This window comes from Balaenoptera physalus (genome assembly GCF_965194825.1).
Source record: "Balaenoptera physalus genome assembly, chromosome: 20".
In the NCBI taxonomy this organism is placed as follows: Eukaryota; Metazoa; Chordata; class Mammalia; order Artiodactyla; family Balaenopteridae; genus Balaenoptera; species Balaenoptera physalus.
Window position 1 is genome coordinate 57643653 of NC_138901.1, and position 24787 is coordinate 57668439.

A 24787-nucleotide genomic window follows, 5' to 3' on the forward strand; every position below is an offset into this window, starting at 1 on the left:
GATCCCTGGTCAGGGAACTAAGATGCCACAAGCCGTGCTGTACGGGGGGGGGGGGGGGGGGCGGGCGGGAAAAAAAAAAAAAAAAAAAAGACTAGCCTACCGTGGATGCCTTGCTGTCCCCCCCGCTCCAGAACTACCCAGAGTCAACAGTCGCCCTTTACTGCCCAAGTCAACCCTCCTCTTAACTGTGAATTCAAAGCCTAACCACATATATTCCTTGATTTCCCTTCAAGAACTAAAGGAGACAAAATTATCACTTGCAGAAAATGAGAACACCTAACCTGCAAATAACTAAACAGCCAACAGAAAACCTATATGAACTAAAGGAAAGAGGCCGGCTAACAAACAGACTGATACCAACACTTTCTTAATGAAGCAGTCACAATCAAGCAGAAAACACAATGAAAAAAGCTGGTTAATAACTAAGCTAGTAAACAGAGAACAAAGAAATCAGTAAAAATGGACAGGATTGATATTTTGAAAATGCCATAATATTGAGGGGACATAAAAGGAAAATTCGAATAAAAAGAGAGCCATAATCCTATCCCTGGTTGGGAAGATTCCACGCCGTGTGCATGTCCCTTCTCTCCAAATCAATATAAACATTTAATTCAGTTACAATGAAAACAGCAACAGACGTCTCAGGAACCTGCCAAATTATTGCGAGGCCTACCGGGACTATCCCTATTTTGCAGATAAGGAAACCAGGGCTTAGAGAGGTGAAGAGAGAGGGGAAGAAATGAACTATGTCTAAGGCAATCAGTGTGGAGGCACAAACAATCATCACCCGACATTTGCTGTTGCAGAGCTGTGTGTGTGTGTGTGTGCGCTCACGCATGTGCAGGAGATGAGGAAAGATTAGGTCACAGAGGGCCCTGAGTGTCGTCACAAGGAATCCGGGCAACGGAGAGTCTCCGAAAGGTTTCCTTGGAGAGAAGTGGTGGTGAAGCGGAAGAGTTGGTAAAAGCAAATTCACATTTTTCCAAAGCGCGCCCTGGCTTCAGTGTGGAGGGTGGGTTGGGAGGGAGACAGGGAGATGGGTCAGGAGGCAACAGGAGGGATCCAGAGGATGGGAGGCAGCTGCAGGAACCGTGCCTGGCTTTTCCGCAGACACTCAGGAGGCAGAATCGACAGGGACGGGCATCAGACTGGATGCAGGGGGGCGGGAGGGAAGAGCCAGGAACGACTCCTGAGGATTTGGCTGGAAAAACTGAGCACTTGGTGGTCTTGCTCATCAAATTAGAAAAGAGAGAAAGAAGAGCGGGGCTGGAGAAGATCACGAGCCTGGTTCTGGACATCTTGGCTATTATTTCAAGCAAGTTTTGACAGCATAATATTTGCTTTTCTTCCACTGGGATTAGACAAAACTTGTCTGTTGGACTCGCCAGTCATTGGGGAAAATTTCCTATTTTGGTGGGGGGTTTGGAGGCAGACCGACAATCTACTTTAAGGATCGCAAATATGAAGCAGATACAGTCTGTTGGAGCGATTGTAACAGTGGTAAAAAAGGCTCAGGTATGGGTCTAGCAGAGATGGCTGGTAGAGCTCCACCCCCTTCCCCTGGCAAAGCCCTCTGTGGGGTCCCGCCCACACTCGCATCAGAAACTAAGCCCCATGCTGCTTCCCCCTTTTCTCCCCTCTACCCCAAGACTCCCAGACATTTATTGTACGTTTTTGTACATTTAAGAATATTTCGGTTGGTACTTGATGATATTTTCTCACTATAATTCCTCCTCTTTGACATCCTAGGCTACACACATTCATTCCATTACATTCCTTCAAACATTACATTGTTTTAAAGCCTGGTAAGAAAGTTTTCAACAGAAAAGCATGTAACTGGAAGCTATCCTTTTTTTAAATTAATGAAAGTGTCTCCAGGTGTCTGTTTTATTAACATAACGATCCACCACATTTCCCTGATCCTTAGACTTAGCTGTTGATCAGAGTGTGAAGAAAGGTCAGCCGAGGGCTTACCCAGTGGCGCAGTGGTTAAGAATCCACCTGCCAATGCAGGGGACACGGGTTCGAACCCTGGTCCGGGAAGATCCCACATGCCACGGAGCAACTAAGCCTGCGCGCCACAAATACTGAAGCCTGCGTGCCTAGAGCCCGTGCTCCGCAACAAGAGAAGCCACCGCAATGAGAAGCCCGTGCACTGCAACAAAGAGTAGCCCCCGCTCGCCACAACTAGAGAAAGCCCGTGTGCAGCAACGAAGACCCAATGCAGCCAAAAATAAAATAAATTTATTAAAAAAAAAAAAAAAACAGGAAGAAAGGTCAGCCAGAGGAAAGCTGTTTTCTCTATTCCACATGCCTCTGGCCAACTTCTCTGGCCAAGAAGAGCAGAGCTGAGATCCCCTGGCTCACCTGTGGCAGCCTACCCAGGTAAACGAGAGATTCGGAGAGGAAATAGCCGGGCAAGAGCTGAATTTGCAAATTCGAATACATGAAATGAGAAAGTAGCTTTATGGAGATGAATTTGTCTTTCTTTACCCAAATAAAGAACTGCATGTACTATAAGGGATGTCTAAGACACCAATCAGCACAGGCTGAAGCAAGAGAGCTTAGGTGCTTGATGTAGAAACTAGTTAGGGGTGTCAGGGGATAAGGTAGTCCAGGAAATCAGACAGGTATCCTCAATAGGGAAAAAGGGGTGCACAGTTAGACCCCCAAATGGAACGTGACCCCAGGTGATAAGCATCTGAGAAAATGTATTTTATGAAGCTCACATGACTGCCTGTAGTAACGTCTAAACCCGCTGCCATCAAATAATATCTTTTACTCTGACAAGAAGTTGTGGATAATGAGAAATGACTTTTCTTAAATGGAGGTTTTTTCCTTTCGATCAATAGTCAACCTTCTGTGTTTGAAACAAAATTCTCAGAGTTTTCATTTCATGGTGTTAAAGTGTAAACGCAAGAAAAGTATTCACCAGACCAGCTTCAAATGTAGAGCTTTTACAATGGATAGAATATACGCTTTTCACTTCCTAAGCTTCAACTGTACTCATCTTTTAAAATTAAAAACGATGTTCTTAAGCAACTAGATGTTTCCCACAACTTCTGTCTGTAGGGGTTACGGTTCCTTTTATTTTCTGGAATTATTTTATTAATCCAACACAAAATTATTATCATCTATTCAGCAAAGTCTGATGGAAACTGTAACCTGAATAGCATTCAAGGATTTTTCTTTTGAAGCGGAAAGCCAGCAATTACCGCACTGGAGAAGGCTATTTTACTATGGTGCATTTCCTCAGGAGAGGAAATGATTTTTGAGAATACTGAAGCCTTTTTTATTCTAAAGCAGGCTAGTAACACCTGTACACAATCTTTCTAGACAACAATAAGACTTTTCTGAGGTTTCGTGTCATGACCATTTAATTTAATAGCTCTGAGAGTTTAAACAGGACACTAATACCTCAGTTAACTGGCACGATTGGTGAACTGGGGATTCCAGTTAACTTAGTTTTTCCATCAACTAATAGTAACCCATTTATCCAATGAAATTTCCTCGGCAGGATACAGGAGATCTGGACATCTCTTTTCAGGTATATACAATTCTGTGTTTTGTCTCTCAGTTTTACATTTTTTTAAAAGAAAAATCAGCATTTTGCCACCCATAAATCTTCAAATTAATAATCAACCACATGTCAGAGGCCTCACACACACAAAAAAGGTTAACTGTGATAGTATTAGCTAAAGAAAATAAACTTAGAAGCTCACGGTTTACATATTGATGAAGTTGAAGACATCAGAAGATACGAGAGACGACAGGTATAGAAAAATTTTTTTCCTTTAAAAGCATAAAAAGCGATGCTTGCTTTTGAAGAATCATGGCAAACGAAACGTACTTTTTGAAATAATTAGTGAAAAGAAAATAAATTTAAAGTTGCCCCTAATCTTTTAACCAGGAGAGTAAGGACTGATTTTAGACCCTGACTTCAACTTAGCAGAATTAGAAAGCTTCAGAAGTTCTTAGAAATGGGACAGGTAAAAGTAACTTATGAACATTTCTGATGTGACTTGCCTGGGGCCCAAAGACCCTGGGTCGTCCTCAGTCTTTCGCTGGTTTTGTTTTGAATTTTTTTTTTTTTTTTTTTTCTGCACTGCGTGCCTTGCAGGGTCTTAGTTTCCCAACCAGGGACTGAACCCAGACCTGGCAATGAAAGTACCGAGTCCTAACCACTGGACCGCCAGGGAATTCCCCGTGCTGGTTTTATGTTTTAATTAACAGATGCAGAGTCTTTCAAAGGCACGGATGGGGCTTGGTTTCTTCCCTCTGATGGTTTCCAGCAGGCAACTTTGGCCCCAGGATTTGAAGTTTTCTGGAATACTAGGTTCCGCTCTCCCTGCTTCCCAGGCCCCACCCCCCCTGGCGATCCTGATTCAGTGGTTCCGGGATGGGGCCCAGGAATTTGTATTTTTAGTAAGAGCATCATGTGACCCTTATCATCAAGGAAAACTGGAAAATATGGCCCTGGATAATAGGATTTGCCTAAGAACCGGGGTGGAGGTCGTTGGAGCTGGGAGGGATAAGCAGGTTCCCAGGCCCCAGGATCCGGACAGCCAGCCAGGTTCAGGAAAGCCTGGGGTTGGACTCAGAAATCTGCATTTTTAATGAGCGCCTCAGGCAACATCTGGTCAACAGAAACATCTCTCTGGTTGCTGATAAGTTGCCAAACTTGACTCTGGATGGACATAAAACAACCAGAAATAGGAGACACCAAAGTCACGATTCAAAGGGGGATATCAGGGACATCTCGGTCTCCCCGGGCCCGGGCTGCTTCCTGAGGCTCCTGATCTACCCTGATGGGCCATTTCTCAAAGGCCTGCCTCCAGGACCCAAGGTTCAGCCCAAAGCACTCTGGACCACAGGGTGCCCGCCTGTCCCTATACGAGGCAGAGCTAGGACGCCTACCGGTGTACCTCTGGCACTCTGCAGCAGGAATCACCTTAGGGAAACACACAGTGGCAAACCGTCTCTCAGAAAGGTCGTGGCCTGGTTATATCATGCCGGCGAATTGCAAATGAGACCATTCCACCTACCATCGCCTGGTCATAAACGAACATCCTTGTTTACTACAAATTCTGCCGAAATAAACCTGTCTTCACGTACAGTTGCTAAGGCATTTGTGCTTAGAAAAACAAACACTTTAAACACAAACAATACCTTCACATTTTCCCTTCAAAAGTGACTAATGTGCTCAATAGTGAAAAGTTGCAACGAACTTCTTCTGTAATCCCCGCATTACCGTGCTTCACACTGCCCAGTAACTATACAGACCTCTTTGAGGATGCCAAGGGAAATGCCAGACCCAGGAAGGCTTGGAAGAAAAAATAAATAAATCAATAGGGCGAGATCATACATGGGATGAAAAACTCCACTTGAATGCTTCCCCGTGAAGTTAGTTTACGTTTCATCCAAACGGTTGAACTTGAACTCCAAAAGTAACCTTGGCAGTTCAGCTGTCTTGATTTCAAACCTCTGCCCGTGTGGGCTTACATTTGCAACTTAAATATTCGGTATGAAAACAAAGTTATTTAACCGTTAGCACAGGATTCTTCTCCGAAGGAGAGAAGGAAGGGGTGTTTGGGCCCACACACATATACTGATCTTTGACTCTAAATATCAGTGTACGACACGCAATTATTTTGGCTTCGGAAGACTATACTGTCTGCTCTATTGGGGTGGGGTAGGCAGTTACCAAAAAAATCTTGTCTTGAACAGCGCCAGAGCTGAAGATTTTTATGTGTGTGAGCTGGAGGGGTTTTTTATGCATGTATATAGTACAAATGGTTCTTTTTCATTTTGGAAAGAAAAAAAAAAAGCACTTAAAAAAAAAAAAAAGGTTTGGTGGGGAGGCTTTGCAGCGGTATTTCACCTCAATACATCTTTCAAGTTTGATGGCTCGTAAGCTCACGGCTTGGTTCTTGTCTTCAACCTTCAGACAACTCTAAGCTGTCCGCAGCAGCTGCGGAGGCCGAGTCTTTAAATGAAATAAAGAAATAATTGCTTCGGGGAACAAAGGGAAGGAGAAAAAAGAAAAGCCCCGTTAGCCGAACTACATTGTCCCTTGGGATTGTGCGCGGTATGCAGTCCTGATGAATATCATTCAGTGTGTTAAGAAGGAATCCCGGAGCAATCCTGGAGAATCAGAAGTGTGATGCGGGCGGAGGAGTGTGAGTTTCAGAGGCACACCTGGGTTGAAATCTCTGCTCGGCTACTGATTAGCTAAGTGACCTTGACAAAGGGCCTTCACCTCTGGGGGGGTCCTGGTTCCCTATCTGCCCTTATGGGAATAACACTACCGACCTCAGGGCTGTATTGAAGACTGCAGGGCGCGATTATGTGACGTGCTGGTTCCGTTAAACACAGCAAATCAAACACCCGTGGTTACCTCTGTCCCTTCCCCGACTCCACCTCGAGGGGACAAATGGTATAAACCCATAACCCAAAAGAATAGGGGAGAAAATGATATCCAAACAGACGTATCAATACAGTGTTGGAAGACAGAAAGCACATGGGTAAATGATGGATGAGTGAGAGTAGGTGCTGAAACAAACAAGTTGGGGGTGGGGGGGACATCCAAGAGGGCTTTGGCTGTTGGGCCAGATCCCTGGCGAGGCTCAGGGATGGGAGGCACTAGGTACTTCTGAAGGCAGAGCCAAAAACAGGGGGACTGCTTAAAGACTACATGAGGACCGATTACACCTCAGGCCTCCTCCATCGCCCCACACAACCAGCCACGCTACCTGTGCACTGTCCTCTCAGGAAAGAGGGTCAGTGGAGGAATGGGACCAGAGGAGTTCTGAACGTGGGGCAACAGGTGCAGAATTAGGAAGGGATAAGGCGAGAGGCTGAAAACAGGAGATTAAATACACATTTTCACATGGGATGGTGAGTTTGCTGCCCCCTCCCTGCATTAGGCTCCCAGATGCTAGCAGCTAAGCCTCTATTCTCCAGGCAGGAGACCACAGGACCCCTTCTCAGCAGAAAGGGACTAATCAAAGAGAAAAGACCTACAGACACTAGCATTTGGGGCCCCCAATAAAATGACTAGGTCCTTCCTGTCTGATAATCGCTTGTGAAACCTACAACTCAACACATCCTACCCATGCGTATAAAACTTTCAGATGTCTCCTTAGTACTTCATTCTTAAAAAATTAATGGGTAGCCAAGCATCACTGGATATTTGACCAAAAAGAAGAAAACCCCCCATCATACCCCCCCACATACAAAAAAAAAAAAAAACAGAAAAAAGAATTCAGCAAAAAGATACAATGTAAACAACAGAAGAAAACGTCAAAGAAACACTAATATGCTCAGAGATATAAAATGTTTTGTATCTATAAAACTAGAATAGAATAATTTTTTTTAAATTTATTTTTGGGTGCATTGGGTCTTCGTTGCTGTGCACTGGCTTTCTCTAGTTGCGGCGAGCAGGGGCTTCTCATTGAGGTGGCTTCTCTTGCTGTGGAGCACGGGCTCTAGGTGTGCAGGTTTCAGTAGTTGTGGCACATGGGCTCAGTAGTTGTGGCGCACGGGCTTAGTTGCTCTGCAGCATGTGGGATCTTCCCGGACCAGGGCTGGAACCCATGTCCCCTGCACTGGCAGGCGGATTCTTAACCACTGCGCCACCAGAGAAGTCCCCAGAATAACTTTTAAAAATCAGAAAACTTGAGAGTTTAAAAATAAGACAGCAGCAATAATGAAATTCAATGGGAGGATTTGAGGATGCAACTGAAGAAATGTCCCCCAAATGAACAAAAAGACAAAGAGAGGAAAAACAGGAGAGAAAATAGTAAGGAAGCGAGAGGACTAAACCAGAAAGCCCAATTTCCAACTAAGGAATGTACCATAACAAAAGAAGAGAGAAAACAGAGGGGGTAATTATCAAAGCTTTAATGTAAGGAAAAATGCCCAGAACTGAAGGAAATGAATTCCAGACTGAAGGGTCTAAGAAGTACCCAACACAATAGTGTAGGGTGAGGGGAGAAGTTACTAGACGGTTTCTCTTTGTGAAATTTAGACTACTGAAGCTAAAGGGAAGCTCTCAAAAGCAAAGCAGGACATATAAAAAAGTTCAGGAATCAAAATGGCACTGGACTTCTCAATATCAACAAGGAAAGCTAGAAGACGATGAAAAATGCCTTCAAAATTCTGATCACAAATTGTTTCCAACCTAAAATTCTATATATGCAGTCAATCACTCAGCTGCAAGGAGTAGAATAAAGATATTTTTCAGCTCCAGGAGGACTTCAGGAGGGCTGACCCCCAAGGAAAACATTAAAAAGACAGGTCATTTGATGTGCTTTTCACCATATCCACAGGAATTTCTTAGCTCTGAAGTAAGTTAGGGCAAGAATTATGATAAGCAAAGGGAAAAAAACAACAGTAAGTATAGGAAGAACAAAATACTGTGTAAGAAAGGAAATCTGATTCTAGTAAGCTACATGGCTCAGCTAAAAATACTGATATAGTCAAAATGAAAATGCTGGGCTTCCCTGGTGGCGCAGTGGTCGAGAACCTGCCTGCTAATGCAGGGGACACGGGTTCGAGCCCTGGTCTGGGAAGATCCCACGTGCCACGGAGCAACCAGGCCCGTGAGCCACAACTACTGAGCCTGCACGTCTGGAGCCTGTGCTCCGCAACAAGAGAGGCCGCGATAGTGAGAAGTCCGCACACCGCGATGATGAGTGGCCCCCGCTTGCCACAACTAGAGAAAGCCCTTGCACAGAAATGAAGACCCAACACAGCCAAAAATAAATAAATAAATAAGTAAATTTTAAAATAAAATAAATAAATAAGTAAAATAAATAGCTGTTGTTTAAAAAAAAAAAAATGAAAATGCTGAGTAACGATTTAACAATTGTGATTTAACTCTATTGGTAGCATAGAGGGAAAGCGTAAGTGCAAGGTCTTCCACAGTAGGAAGTTAACAGATAACACCCAAAACTGCAATCAAATCAAGTCATATTAGTATAAGCACATTATTTAGAAATAAGATGGTAGGGACTTCCCTGATGGCGCAGTGGTTAAGAATCCACCTGCCAATGCAGGGGACACGGGTTCGAGCCCTGGTCCGGGAAGATCCCACATGCCGCGGAGCAACTAGGCCCGTGAGCCACAACTACTGAGCCTGTGTGCCACAACTACTGAAGCCCCTGTGCCTGGCGCCTGTGCTCCGCAACAAGAGAAGCCACCACAATGAGAAGCCCGCGCGCTGCAACGAAGAGTAGCCCCCGCTCACCACAACTAGAGAAAGTCCGGGTGCAGTAATGAAGACCCAACACAGCCAAAAATAAATACATAAATAAATTTATTAAAAAAAAAAAGAAATAAGAAAGTAAAACCCAGAAGAAACAAGTGAGAGAGCTGAAAGTACTTTTCTCGGAAGAGTGGGAAGGCCAGCAGGGCGGGCAATGGGTGGTCTCCTTTCCTGCTGTGAAATGCACCCTGTACCACTATTTGTCTTCGTAAACTACGCTTAGGTGTTATTTTGACTCATCGCCAGGCCGGAGTCTGTGTTAAATGCCTACCACTGTGGCCTGGCACGGGGATCAAGGACAGGTGTGGATGCAACGGGGATGAGTGTCACCTGCATCTGCACCACATGGAATAAGCAGGTACTGGGGGCGAGAGAGAGAAGAGAAACACAGGTCCGTGACAGCCTCCCCTGGGCTCCTCAACCACCGCGTGTGCCTGTGCACACAGATCCACATACACCTATAAAATCACAATAATCTAACACCACGCACATCACAATACAAGCCTCCCAAGTGCAACCCAACCTGCATTCACTTCCTTCCCAGAGGGAGAAAAATCTCAAATCACGCCTTGCTACCGTGCACAGAGGAGCAGTCACGGAAGCTCTGCTCTGCGAGTCCTGGACTTCTGGTTGATGGGCATCTTCTCAGTCTAGGCCATACACAGTTCTCCATACTGTGACTTGTAATTAATCACCTCCCATACGTCCAACATATACTGGTAGGTCAACACCTTGACCATCTACCAAAAGCTCCCATTTGGGAAAGGGGAGATGGGAAACAGTCCAGAACACGTACCCTTCTTGTCAGGCTGTGCTAACTCTTCCCGGGCATCCCTCTCGAGGGTCCTCTGCTGGGGAGGTCTGGGGGGTTCCCCCACCTCACCTGAGATCTCAAGAAGGAGATGCTGCACCGTGTGGTGGGCATGGAAACAAATTCCAGGAAGATGTGAGGATTTCGTCAGATCTAAGCTATCAACCGAATGGAAGAGTTGCTGTGTGTCCTATAAAATCACTGTTGAATTACGTGCTCTGGTTACTGTGGTAAAGATTCCGTACCAGGAGCAAGCTTGCCTTTCTTGGAAAAAGTCAGTTTCTTTTCTATTAGATGGCGTCCGTGTGTCACACATCCTGTCTCCCTTTTTGTGTTGGTTTCCCCGGATTCTAGTCTTGGTGCTAAATTTGAGGCTCAAACATGGTCTTTGTTTATCAATCTGATATATTCTATTTATATTCTCGTCTACATTTGAACATTTTTAATTTCTTCTTTAGCAGCTTTGAGATTTTACACAGCCGCGTACACCATTTTATTGTAAGCCACTCCACATCTTCTTTGGAACAGAGGTTACAAATTATACATAAAATCTATCCTGGGATAGAAGTTGGGCTATCTTTTGTTGGAGTTTGCTCTACAAGATTCTTAGATTCCAAGGTGGGGAAGAAATTAGGCTTTGGATTGTCTGCAAGCCTTGCCAGCCGGTCTTAACTGCTCACTCTTTGGCTCTTTTATCCCCAAGTCTTGGTCTGCAGGCCAATCTCTGTGAACTTATCCACCTCTTTAAGCTGCTGTGTATATTATGCTGTTGTTTCCAAGGAAAAGTTCTTTTTGAAATCCTCCAGCCTTGCCTTAGCTGAACTCAGGGGAAGCAGGGTTGTTTTTCTCACATGTCTACGTGTTCCTGAGGGCTGGGTGCTGCCAGCTAAGCAGACCAGAACCAGAATCCGGGAACGGGCCTTAGAGTTGGGGGCAGAGGCAGTGTGAATCCAGGAGCTCCATGCCCAGGCCAGCGGGGGATAGAGGCTGCCCCTGCCCACTGGGCAATTCCTCTACGTGGTCAAAGGAAAACATCAGACAAATAAACGGGCACTGAACATGAATCTTACAAGGGTGAGAGCAAAAGCATCTTGAAAGTCAGTGACACTCTCTCACCCTTGGTGCCCAGTGCTGGGGCTTCCGTGTTAACTGGCTTTGAGACCTGCCCCGTGGCTTAGGTGTGTCACCACCGTGTGGCGGAAGAGAGACTAACAGGCACGCAAGACAGAGATGGATCCTGGTTTAGAGATTTCAGAACGCTTGCCCAAGCCATGGCTCCGGACGAAAATAGAATCTGTTTATTCAACTTGTCTCTTTCATAACACAACACAGACTTCAGAAAGATAATCATATAGCAGACGCAATAAAGAGAAGGCACTCAGAGGTTTCTCGAGCTACCTGCGAAGGGCTAAGGTCTTCGTGCTTTATTCTGAGGCCTACAGGAAGAAGTTTCCTCCTCCCACCCCCAGCCAAAAAGAACCCCCCTTCTTAACTTGGCCACTGAATCCCTTGGGAGCGCAGTTCTCACTGCTGGCTTCAGCTGACCAGGGCTTGCAAAATCATTGCGCTTAACTACCCCAGGCTGGTCTGGAAAAGGCAGAATTTCCTTCTGAGCCAGCAAAGCTTCCCCTCGCTGGCCATCCTCAGGCTTTTTTTTTTTTTTTTTTCAGAATTCTCTCCTCAGTTCCTGTGCCCCAAATCCTCGGACACCGCTAGGTATTCAAAGGTCACACACCCCCCCCCCCACCCCGACCCTCTCCCCAAGCACACGGCCTTACCCTTGGCCAGCAAGCTGACTCTTTGGAGACTATTTTCAAGACAGATGAAAGTAATCCGACACAGAATGGAATCAAACATGAACGTCTGATAGCTTTCATTCTGGGTACTGGTGGGTTAAGAAAACTTATATTCAATTCCCCAACATTATCGGATTGAGTCAAATCCCTAAATAACCGCTGGGGGACAGTAGCCACAGGCCTTCATGTCTAGCGGACAGAAGGGGGGAAATAACAAGGAACAGTCAGCACCTGCTACATGACAAGCCTTGTTCCAAGGGCTACACGTTTAACTCATCTAATTCCCCACAAATCTCCCAGTATTAGGATATCATTAATATCCTCGGTTTCCAGGTAGGAAACTGAATACAGGAATACCTAAGGTCCCAGAGCTGAGGTCAAACCCAGGAAGAGACCACAGAACTCTCACCCGTAACCACCACGTTGCACTGTCTCCCAGGGAAGGCGTCTACTACTCTCTACTCAGCGTAGGAAGCCTTCATAGGAGGCCTGGAATTATAGGGACTCTTGTAAAAAACGAGAGCATGAAAACCTGGGCATGGGAGAAGGATGGCTTAGGTTTCTGAGGCAGCTTCGGAGAATTCTCAGCAGCCTGCGATATAACTGCAGTGAGACAGGAGACGTGAGAAGCTCCGACAATCCACCCCAAAAATGTTCTTATAAAAATAAAACATTAGGATTATTTTGAAATGAATACTGCACTTTCTACTTCACCTATATTATCCATTTTGAGCTTTGCGGTCACTCCAGGATGTCATGTTTAACTCTTTAATTTGTCACAGCCTCTTGTTGCAAGTCTTTTCTCTGACAGGTGAAGCAGGTGACGAAGATCAGGTGGCCAAGGTGGACCAGGGTTTGGTCTTCTGACACCTAGTGCAGCACGCTATTGGCCACTATGTCTCACTGACCTGACCCCAGGGCCAGCAAAGAACTGTGAGTGAGGGGCTGACATATCACAAGAAACAAGGGCCCAGAACTCCAACTGGAGGGCCTAGGGGTGTGACAGGAGAAAGGGGAGGAGAGCTCACTTTTGTGCTACGTGCAAACTCTCTGCTGGGCCCTGTGGCTCAGGAGAGCCAGAGATAGAATAGAATCCCTGAAAGAGAGGACTACTGGGTGGAAGGGCAACTGCTGCTTCTCCATCCTGGTCAGATGGTGGTGGAACATTTGAAGGTCAATGTTTTGTAAATAAGAGTTTTGGCAGTTTCATGCTCTTTAGAACAGACGTCAAGGAGCAGACTGGAAACACTGCACTGCTCCTTAAAGACTTCTTGGGGCAGGCAGGATGCATGGGAAAGGACTCCTAAAAGGCACGGATAGAGGGAATGTGGGGTACCTCAGTGAGGAGGGCTCAGGGGGAACTGGGGGGCCAGGGAATGTGTGGGTAGTGGTGTTATGGACTGAATTGTGTCACCCACCCTTGTTGACATGTTGAAACCCTAACCCCCAATGTGACCATATTTGGAGATCGGGCCAAATTAAGAAGATAATTAGGGTTAAATGAGGTCATAGGGTGGGGCCCTAATCTCATAGGGCTGACGTCCTTAGAAGAAGAGGACTTTGCTCTCTCTCTCCCTGCTCGCTCACAGAGGACAGGCCACGTGAATATACAGCAGGAAGGCAGCTGTCTGCAACTCTAGAAGAGAGCCCTCACCAGACACCAACTCTGCTGGCACCTTGACCTTGGACTTCCTGTCTCCAGAACCATGAGACAATACATTTTTGTTGTCTAAGCCACCCGGTCTGTGGTGTTTTGTTATGGCAGCCCAAGCAGACTGATACAGGGAGCCTTGACCTTGCCACGCCCTGGCCCTCGGCCAGCACTTATTCACCTTTCAACACGCAAGAGTTACCTCTTCTGTGAGGTCTTGCTCATCTACCCTGGCCACTTCCTCCCTTGATGTGCCCCCTACCTAAAGAGATTTCATCTTAGAACCCGTAACATTTTATTGAGTTAATTTTTTTTGTTTTTAAAGTCTGTCTGCCCCTACTAGACTCTGAACCCCTTGAAAGAAGAGACATTTCTTAGATAACGAAGAAATGACAAAATGAAGGATTAGCTGTCTTTGGGGGACTGAGGAAAGCAACCAAATAAGATGCGTGGATTACGGGGCTAAACTGTGTTAGCCTCTCTTTCCCCTCATCTGGGGCAAACCCCCATCCCACCCACGCCAGAGTGAAGGAAGGAGAGGGGTTTTGTGATGGAGATAAGAGGATTCTGAGGAGGATGTTCCCAGGAGGAGTGGAGAGAGCTGGAGTAGATGGGTGAGTGGTGGTAGGTCCTGCTTCTTTAAGACCAGCCCAGCTCCTTCCCAGAGAAAAGTCTACTTTGAGTGGGGCAAATCTGAAGAGTTTAGGGAAAAAAAAATATTGCCTGGAAAGAAACCAGCCCTCAGGGAGGCACCTCTGGCTTCCAAAAAGTGCTGATGTTAATAAGTATACAGGACCAGGGGCATGGTGGTCTCTAAGAACCAAAGGAGACTTACTTCACAACCTCATCCAAAAAGGGAGTGGAAAGTTCCAAAATGGTTAGGTTCACTGTGACTGTAACTATGGAAAAGAGCGTATGCTTGGGGAAGGCAATAAGTAAAAAATAAAATAAATTAATTGTGGGAAAAAAAAAGAAAGATTAGCTGTGTAAGAGCAGGCAGAATACCAGTTATTTGTGTGAACTATTTACCATGTGGCATGATTACCATCTACGATGAAATGTGAAGGGTGCTGGAGGGTAGGGGCTGAGTGGACTCCCGAGTGAGATGTGGGGGCTGAACCCTGCCTTCTGCTAACACCAGTTAGGTGACCTTGGGCAAGTTACTTCACTTCTCTGGGCTGAAATGGCCTCATTTCTTTAAACACAAATTTTGCTGAAGTGTAACACATATACAGAAAAGTACACAAGTTGTTAAGCACTCAATGAATTTTCTAGTTGTCCTAGCTTGTCAGTGGGGGATAATAACAGTATCTGTCGCATAGGGTAGGTGTGAGGGTTTCATGACAGAACACTTGGGAAGCACGCAGCCGGTGCCCAGTACACAGTGAGTCTCCATAAGCGCCAGCTCTCCTTCAGTTATGGGTGCCTCACTTAACCAGAATTCTACACTTGATTCAGAGATGTCCAAACCTTGTATCATTTTTCATACATCCTGACAGTATATACCTGGACGTAAGGGGGGCAAAGTGAATACTGCTTCCAATACACTTGTAAATAGAGAAATTCACCAGCAGAACTGAGCACCAGAATCTCATTCCTGCCACCCTGCCTGCCACGCCAGTTTAATGGAGGGATTCTTCAGCTGCTTAAAATGCCAAGCAAGCTTAGAGCTATAAACGGGACTAAAGGAGGCAATGGAAGAGGCTTGCGACATCCTCCTTGGTTGGTATGTGTGCGAGAGAGGAAAACCCTTCCAATTTCAGCACACGTGACTTCTCAGCCCCGCAGAGCAAGGGTTCCAGTGCCAGGCAAGGTACTCAGAGCCGTGCTTACTAGCAGGGAGGTGATCAGAGACACCTTCCGAAGGAAGGACGATTTAGGACCCCAGTGTACGTTAAGCAGCATCTCTATCGACAAAGCTACCTGCATGTCCCTGACAAGGCCAGGTCACCCGGCTGTGGACAGGCTGATGCGTAAAAAGAGTCCTTTCTGCTCCCAGCTTTCTTCTCGGCACGGGTCAGGGTGCACGAAACCCCACCACCGGAGGGTTGTTGTTTATGTCACGGTCATTCTCTCACTCTGCTCCCATGTGAACCAGGAAGACACTTTCTGCCCCCACAATCTGAGCGTGAATGAACTCAGGAGTCCTGCGCTCTAGAGCAGAAGAGGGTGGACAGCTCAGGCTGAAACGGCTGACAGAGGAGCGCCTGTGGGTGAGTGGAGGGGTGTGGGCACCGGGGGGACCGGCCGGATGCAGGAGACGAGCTTCCTGCTCTGTCCTTGGCCCTGGGCCAGCCCTGGAACCCACGGTCGCAGGAGAGTATCTGGCCATGGAAAGGCGGGTGGAGCAACGGGCCCAGCTTTCCCTAAGTGCCTTTCCGACATCTCCCTCACCCCACCCCACTCCTGCCATTTTTTCCTTCTATAAGTACCTCCCTGTGAGCAGACATACTTCTGTTGATCAACTTTAAAAAACCAAAAAGCCCCCCAAGCCTCAATGGCATCCATCCCTGCAAACATCCCTCTGCCCCTCCTCTGCAGGTCCCGGTCCTTCTCAGGAGCGAGGGCAGATGCGGCTTAAAAGCAGCATGCTTGCCGGGAATTTACAGCCTGTGACCAATTAGCCAGATGGGCTCACCTCCCCACCTGGTTTTTCTCTGGTCGGTGTTTTGCGAGCTCTCTCTTACTTTCATTCGCTCCCCGTTAGCTGAAGAAAGTCACTTCCCTTGGGCCTGGGCGTTCACTGTCTGAGGCCACCTTGCGTTCACATCTGCTCTGGGACTTCAGGTGGCCTGGTGGCCGGGAAGAGCTTTCTCCGATGTGCATTTGAGAACAGGCCCCGTGACCTTTTCTCCTGGATTCAGAGATCTCACCAGGATTGTCCACATTTTCCCCATCTCCAACTTGAGCTGGGGCAAATGTGGTTACATGATTAATTCCAAACATATGCTCTACAGAAATGGGGAATCTTACCATATCTGCCCTTCCTTTACAACTGAGGAACTGAGTTCTAGCTGCGAAACCCCCCAGGGTTTGGGAGGAGGAGGGGGACTGCCCCTTTCTGTATTCATTCTTAACGCTATTTAACACTGATTACACTACTTCTGCTTCCAGTCAGTGGAGCAGGGTTACTTCTCTTTCTAGAAGCCCTCCTTTCAAGTTCTTTGTTACCCTGAATGTAATGTAAACTCCTTTACTTTTAAGCTCAGGTTTGCCTCCATCAATTAACTTTGCCATCACTTGGAGATGAAGAGACCCTGAAGTGGTTATCTAGTTGAGAACTTTGAACCCAGGCATGGCATGAACATAAATCACAGAAGATAAACATTTATCCTGCCTATTTTTTTACAAATTTCCAGAGTTGAAAAGTCCCCAATTGTTTCAAAAGCCGAAGAAATGAGGCCTGACATGTATTTACAAAGGCATTTTCATGCATTACACATCCGCTTTCCTTTTCAATCATGGGTTTACTTTCCCAAGAAAGCACCGTTTGTAAATGCAAAACAAAATCACAAATGTCAGTTTTTCTGACCGGCATTTATTTCCCAGGCAAACCCTTTGTGAACTGACGTTTCCTCTCCGTCTCTTTATCCCTCCTTTGGCTAGGGTGATCAGTACATGCTGTCCTGCTCAAGTCAGCTCCAGCATCTTTGAAAATTTTGTCCAACTGCAGGTTCTTATTACTATTCGACAAATATCTTTGTTTAAAACCCACATTATCCACCACCCCACTCAACAGCGTGCAGTAGCTAAAGCTCTTCACCAACCAACCCCCAGGTTTTTTTGTATACTTGTAATTTCATATTGGATCTTTTCCATCTTCTTTCTGCTCTTTTCATTTTGGCAAACTTATTCCCTGAATCATATTTAAGAATGAAAAACTTAAAATGTCTAATACCCTTCTTTGGTTGGAAAAGACTAATATTAGTAGTGATGGGTGCGTCTAATAAGCAGTAGCCTTCTGGGTCTAATGAAACCCCACAGCATCTCGTGCACAGCGGATACACAAAATAATTTGAGTGATGTTAAGACTATCATATATTAGATCTCTGGATACCTAATTCAGAGTTCCCTGGAATGTATAAAAACTGTTCAGGGAGAAAGCTTTAAAAATTTGGTGTCAACACTGGATCATATTTTAAGCCCAGGATAGATGATAAAATAATACTGATGAAAACATATAAATTAAGGTGATTCCCTTTCACTGGGCAGAATTTTCCTAGCTATTCTCACCACGTATGTCTGTTTTTCCAGATGAACTTGAGAATCATGATGTCAAGGAGCCCCAAAACTCCCTTTGGAATTCTGAATCAAATTATGTGGAATTTATATATCAACTAGGGGGAAAAGCTACATCTCTGCAATTTAATTTAAGCCAACCGATCTGGGACTACAGCTATTCCTACGTTTATTCAAATCTTCTCTGTCTGTAGCTATAATTTTTTGTGCCTAGCAATAGTTACCCCAACCAACCTCTACACCCTTCAGAGAAAATAGCCTGCCTGCGCTCTGGACCATAGGCTAAGCCAAACATAATAACCCATGTTTTGGGGATAGATACAAGACTAGATCAAAGAGGAACTTTCCCCACGACTTTCCTCATTGTTCTAAGGAAGGAACCCTTCCACAGAGCAAGAAGGACTTGAATGTGGGGCTGCTGGTGGTCATGTTCTCCACCAGGAGGAGGAAGCCGGTCTGTGGCTGGAAAGATGAAGCCAAGACAGAGATGATGGAGGGCTGGGATGCAGCCCCATCACTAATCCGAATGGTGGCTTTGTGTGTGTTAGAAACAAGTGCTCCTTCCTATGACAACATGCCATACATCTGCTGTCCTAAATAAACCTATGATGACTGCCTATGAATGGCAAGCCCGGAGGTTTAGACTTGCTCAGTGCACGCTCTGAAAAACTGAACCCTGCAGTCCTAACGGAAAGAGTCCTGGGAGCTTTGAGAATCGTGTGCTACTGCTTAAGGCCTCAGAGCTGACCTGATTCCTGCAGTTCTTCCTTTGAATCGTGACCTCCCCCAATTAGAATTATAATACCCCCTCCCCTCTTGCTTAAGCTAGTTAGAGATAGGTGTTGAACCTTAGTAACATTTTATAGTTTTCTTCATAGGTTCTACTTCTTGTTGAGTTTTTGTTAATGTGACCTTTTCTCTGTTCTCTGACATTTTCTAACTGGTTATGGGTGCTGTATGAGAAAATAACTTTTGCATATTTATTTTATAATGGGCAAAGGGCTTGGCTTTCCTTTTAGTTTTCCAGTTCATTCTCTTGAATGTTCCACGTAGAAGACTGTCAATATTTACAAACATGATGGTCATTTAAATTTCTCCTTATAACTAATTTGCATACTGCAGAGGTTAGGTCTTCAAAATTAATGATGTGTATCAGCAATGAGAGGCAACATTCTGATTTTATCACTGACCTGATCTTCTAACTTTTTATCCTCTAGCAAAATGGTAGCCTTTAGTGTGTGATGGTTATTATTTAGCAGGATAATGAAGTACCCTTTAATTTATAGTTTGAAGAGTTGCTTTTTAAAAAATCTGAGAACAGACACTGAATTCTATTAAATGTCTTTTTAGAGTCTACTAAGGTAATCATATGGCTTTTCTCCATTTATTAATGTGATGAATCATGTTAATGTATTTCCTAATACTAACCTCTCTTTGCATTCTTGAGATTAATTTGGCTTGGGCACGTCGCTTCACTCTCTTAGTAGAGAACTGGATTCAATTTGCTTGTGTTTTACTTTGGGTTTTTCTTTTTAGGATAATTATATTCATAAGCAAGACTGACCAACGGAATTGTGAGTATACGATATCTTTGTTGGGTTTTGATATCAGAGTTATTTTAACTTCATAAAGTGAAACGGGAAGCTTTCCTTCTTTTCCGTATTCTTTTTTTTTTTTTTTTTTAAATTTATTTATTTTATTTTTGGCTGTGTTGGGTCTTCGTTGCTGTATGCGGGCTTTTCTCTAGTTGTGGCGAGTGGGGGCTACTCTTTGTTGCGGTGCACAGGCTTCTCATTGCGGTGGCTTCTCTTGTTGTGGAGCACAGGCTCTAGGCACGAGGGCTTCAGTAGTTGCAGCACACGGGCTCAGTAGTTGTGGCTCACGGGCTCTAGAGTGCAGGCTCAGTAGTTGTGGCACACGGGCTTAGTTGCTCCGCGGCATGTGGGATCTTCCCAGACCAGGGCTTGAACCCGTGTCCCCTGCATTGGCAGGCGGATTCTTAACCACTGCGCCACCAGGGAAGCCCTTTTCCGTATTCTTAAACAGGTCACCTAATGTGGAAGTTATTTCTCCTGAGAAGTTGGAAAGAATGTGCCTACAAAACTGCCTAGCATCTTTCAGGAGATATGCTTTTTCTTTTTTGCCATTACACTTGACATACATTTACCTATTTAATTAGCCTTTTCAAATAGACAGGTTTGATATTTATTAACAAGTTTACTATTTATATGTTTTCTAATGCACTGAATGGTCACCCTCCTTAAAAGCTATCAGTTAGCCTTTTCTTTTCTTTTTATTTTTTAAACATCTTTATTGGAGTATAATTGCTTTACAAAGGTGTGTTAGTTTCTGCTTTATAACAAAGTGAATCAGTTATACCTATGTCCCCATATCTCTTCCCTCTTGCATCTCCCTCCCTCCCACCCTCCCTATCCCACCCCTCTAGGTGGTCACAAAGCACCAAGCTGATCTCCCTGTGCTATTCAATTAGCCTTTTCTGACTGAGGATTATTATGTTTACATTCTCCATGCTGCTGTATCTCATCTGACCTATTCTAATACTAATCTCTAAGAAAAAAGACTTGGTAAATACTGTATCTTCTCTGTCTTCACCCATTTTTATAGTGCATTTATACCACTCTGTCAATATTCTATATCCCTTTCCCCCACCAATAGTGCTGGCAATGCTGTTTTTTGTGCTGTTCACAACGTTCCCTTATAGGTTTGATTTTACAGGCCTGCTTTTTAAGGAATTTATTCACACCCACCCAACTTAATCCTGAAAATTAGGTGGTAGGAATTACATAACAGTTCTCTATTAAAATAGCTGTAATAATACATATTTATATGTTTCCAGGTAACACACATGTACTAGTTAAAGAGATAAATGCTTATACCTGATTTGTTAACTTTTAGCAAGCCATTACAAGGAAGGGATGAACTCACGCAAGAACTGGCCAATTTACGAGCAGACACAGAAGGAAAAAGTCTAGAAAACTGGTTGGAAAAGCCAAGTACTGCTGTACCTCAAATAGCAGATGAGGCTGGGGGTGTTCAGAACCTTTCTTTCCCATGAAGCCAAAGAAAGGGGTTGAGCCCCATGGCAGAGACGACATTTACTGCCTTCCCTCCTAAATCTATCATTTCAGGTAACCCCAAAGCAGCTGCTTTTCAAATGGGGAAGACCGTACGAGTCCAGTTGGAAGTCAGAAGATCAGCCAGGGACTTCCCTGGTGGCGCAGTGGTTAAGAATCCGCCTGCCAATGCAGGGGACACGGGTTCGAGCCCTGGTCCGGGAAGATCCCACATGCCGCGGAGCAACTAAGCCCGTGTGCCACAACTACTGAATCCTGCGCATCTACAGCCCGCGAGCCACAACTACTGAATCCTGCGCGTCTACAGCCCGTGCTCCACAAGAGAAGCCACCGCAATAAGAAACCCGCACACCACAACGAAGAGTAGCCCCCACTCGCTGCAACTAGAGAAAGGCTGTGTGCAGCAACGAAGACCCAACGCAGCCAAAAATAAACAAACAAACAAGTACATTTATTTAAAAAAAAAAAAAAAAAAGAATAAAAAGAAAATCAGCCAGAACTATGTACAGAAGTGGAACTTGGATGTGGCTCCTGGCAAACTGAACGAGAGTCCCATCAATTTTGAAACAAACTATAATCCTGGGAAGGAGACAGTGGGGGGGGAGACAAATAGCTTGTGTTTTAGTTTTGAGGTCACAAGACCACAGGGAGCCACCTCGAACCTACTGGAGAAGACTTTCCATCACTGGCCTTTGAGAAACCCTGGTCTTTGAGTTGGATGCGGTAACTGGATGGGGTCTGGGGTTGTCTCCTTGGGGGAGGGTGTGTCCTCTGTGTGGACAACAGATGGCTGTGGACATGTGGGTGGCCAGGCTGCAGGGCAACTGCTAGATCAGCCCATCAGAAGTCACTTTCCTTTTCTTCAATAGTAACAGTACATTTCCCAGGTAGGTGGGCATCAGCTAAATTCTCACTAATGGGAAACGAGCAGAAGTGATGGGTCCCATTTCCAGGCCTGAAATTAGTGATGCATGTTAATGCTCTTTTCTCCTTCTGAAGTGTAGCCTGATGTGCCCATGACCTTGCTTTGACCCCACGGACGAGGACCCACACAGCACAGGGGAGAGACGAGACAGAGAGGGAGTGGGCCAGGGATGACCCCATGAAAAGGAAAACCACTAGGGACAGAATTCAGATCAGTGATTGGGAGTGGGGTGTGGGGGAGGCCTGACCACTGAGAAGGATGAGGGGACTATCGGAGTGGTGGGAATATTTGGTATTTTGATTGTGATGGTGGTTACACAACTATATATGTTTGTCAAGACTCATAGAACTGGTCACATAAAAATGTTTAATTTTAATATAAGTTAAGCCTCAATATACTTGACTAAAAAACAAAACACAAACAAAAACAAAAAAAGAATGACCCAATGGAGAAGAGACCTCCCTTTCTAAGCTAGACTGCTCAACTCAGGGGCTGTTTCATGAAACAGAAACACAGTTCTATGTTGTATAAGCCACTATATTCTTCCAATATGGTTGTCTAGTAGCTTTACTCCATGTGTGTGTGCATGTGTACCTGTATATCATATACATATAAAAATATGAACATTGCTAAATAATAGAATTAGGGTTATTTCATTTTCCAAGTTTTGTTCATCTTATTTATTCAGTAAATATGTATTAATTCTTTCAAACATACATTAATTTTACAACATGTAAAATAAGATATATATAAATCCTGTGACATTCCTTAAAATATTTCTAGCCAAAAAGTTAAAATAAATTGCTAGGATTTAAAATTAATCTTCCAAGTTACTATATAATCATGATGACCTCCATAATCAGTAGGATTAAGGACGGACTTATTAAATAAATGGTTTTGAAACAACTGAGTAGCCATCTGGAAAAAGAAAAAGTTAAACCTATACCTCTTAACAGGATAAACTAGAGGATCAAGAGTTTAAATGCAACAAACAAAACCATTAAATTTCTAGGAAAAAAATGCATAGAATTCCTTCATGTCACTGGAGTGAAGATAACCTTACCAAGACTCAAAATATAAATGTCAGGGCTTCCCTGGTGGCGCAGTGGTTAAGAATCTGCCTGCCAATGCAGGGGACACGGGTTTGAGCCCTGGTCCGGGAAGATCCCACATGCTGCGGAGCAACTACACCCGTGCGCCACAACTACTGAGCCTGCGTGTCGCAACTACTGAAGCCCACGCACCTAGAGCCCGTGCTCTGCAACAAGAGAAGCCACTGCACTGAGAAGCCCGCGCACCGCAATGAAGAGTAGCCCCCGCTCACTGCAACTAGAGAAAGCCCACGCAGCAACGAAGACCCAAAGCAGCCAAAAATAAATAAATAAATAAATAAATAAAATTTAAAAAATAAAATAAATGTCATAAAAGATTGATAATTAGTTACATAAAAATTAGAAACTTTTAGTTCCTAAAAGTTTAAGCAAAGTCAAAAGACAAATTAGGAAAAATATTTGAAACTCATTACCACAAAAGATTATTTTCCCTAATGCATAAAGGGCTCCTTAAAATTGATAAGAAACAGACCAGCAATAGAAAAATGCACCAAGATCATCAACAGACTGTGAGAACAGAAAAGAAATACAACCATAGTTAAAATATATCAAAATTTGTTTCACTCATAAGAAAAATACACAATAAAGCTGTTAGGTTGAACCATATGAAATTACTGATGGACTACCATTTCTGACCTACACAAGTGGCAATTTCACGTTGTTCAACCTACCACAATGAATTTTCTTTCCCCCAATCGATCAGACTGGCAAAATTCCAAAAGCTGAGCAAAATTCCAAAACACACGCTTTCAGCAAGGCTGTGGGTAAATGCTCTCGTACAAATCCTGCTGGAAAGACGGAACCACACAGCCCTCACAGAGGGCAATGTGGCAAAACTGATCAAAACTGCCACATAAGGGAATCTGTCCCGCAGATATACCTATACACAAATAAAGCAATGTATGCGTTAGGTACATTAGACATATTGGGGGAATAGGGATATTACATATATATATATTTTTTTTCATATTTGCTTGTATCTGCAGAAAGACACACTAGGAGGAGACATGGGAAGCAGGTAAAAGTGGTTACCTAGGGCTTCCTTCGTGGCGCAGTGGTTGAGAATCTGCCTGCCAACGCAGGGGACACGGGTTCGAGCCCTGGTCTGGGAAGATCCCACATGCCGCGGAGCAACTAGGCCCGTGAGCCACAACTACTGAGCCTGCGCGTCTGGAGCCTGTGCTCCGCAACAAGAGAGGCCGCGATAGTGAGAGGCCCGCGCACCGCGATGAAGAGTGGCCCCCGCTCGCCACAACTAGAGAAAGCCCTCGCACAGAAACGAAGACCCAACACAGCCAAAAATAAATAAATAAATTTATAAAAAACAAAAACAAAAAGCGGTTACCTATGTGGGGAAGCGGGGAGTGAAGCAGATAGAAGAGTGAAATTTCTAACAGTACACCTTGTTCGTTGTATTGGTGGTTAAAATATATATTCAAAAGAAAAAGTAAATTGAAAAGTTAAAAAGTAAAATTGCAGGTAGGTATTTGGAAAAGTTGACCTTTTAAAAACAACTCATTTGACACAGTCCTAGATAATCAATGTCACTACAGTATATAATTCTGTACTTACAAAGATCTTTACCACTACCAACAAAGTGAACAAAAAACCATGCGTCTAAATTCCCTCACCAGGCTGGTTATTTTCCATTTGCCTCTCTGGATCCCCTTCCCCCCTCTTCTCTGCACTCTGGATTGGGGGGTTGGGGGCGCTCATCTCCACATGCTACATCACCTGGGCTCTCCTGCCTTCTGGCTTCCTGTTGGGTTTGGCCGACCGAGGCACTCGCTGGATCCGAGGTCGGGGAGGCAGAGGCTGGCGTACTTCTCCTGGCTTCGGCACTGCGGTTCCGGCAATGGCTGTAGCCCCTTAGAGCCACACTCCTCTGTC

The 24787-nt window shown here is 44.8% G+C and overlaps 1 protein-coding gene and 3 long non-coding RNA genes across 8 annotated transcripts in view; 2 read left to right on the forward strand and 2 right to left on the reverse strand.

Annotated features, from left to right (window-relative positions):
• LOC309650306 overlaps window positions 1-24787 on the forward strand; it is a 394390-nt gene that overhangs the window by 271032 nt on the left and 98571 nt on the right. The gene's annotated exons all lie outside the window — the stretch shown is intronic.
• Window positions 1-24787, reverse strand: part of STX8 (syntaxin 8) — a 242079-nt gene that overhangs the window by 22748 nt on the left and 194544 nt on the right. The window lies entirely within an intron of this gene.
• On the forward strand, window positions 1044-24234 carry LOC309650300. Its single transcript, XR_014257514.1, has 2 exons — window positions 1044-2276; window positions 21346-24234. It is a non-coding gene; the product is annotated as an uncharacterized lncRNA (long non-coding RNA).
• Window positions 8832-19426, reverse strand: LOC309650303. The gene is made up of 2 exons (XR_014257517.1): window positions 9354-19426; window positions 8832-9015 (listed from the first exon to the last, which is right to left on the reverse strand). It is a non-coding gene; the product is annotated as an uncharacterized lncRNA (long non-coding RNA).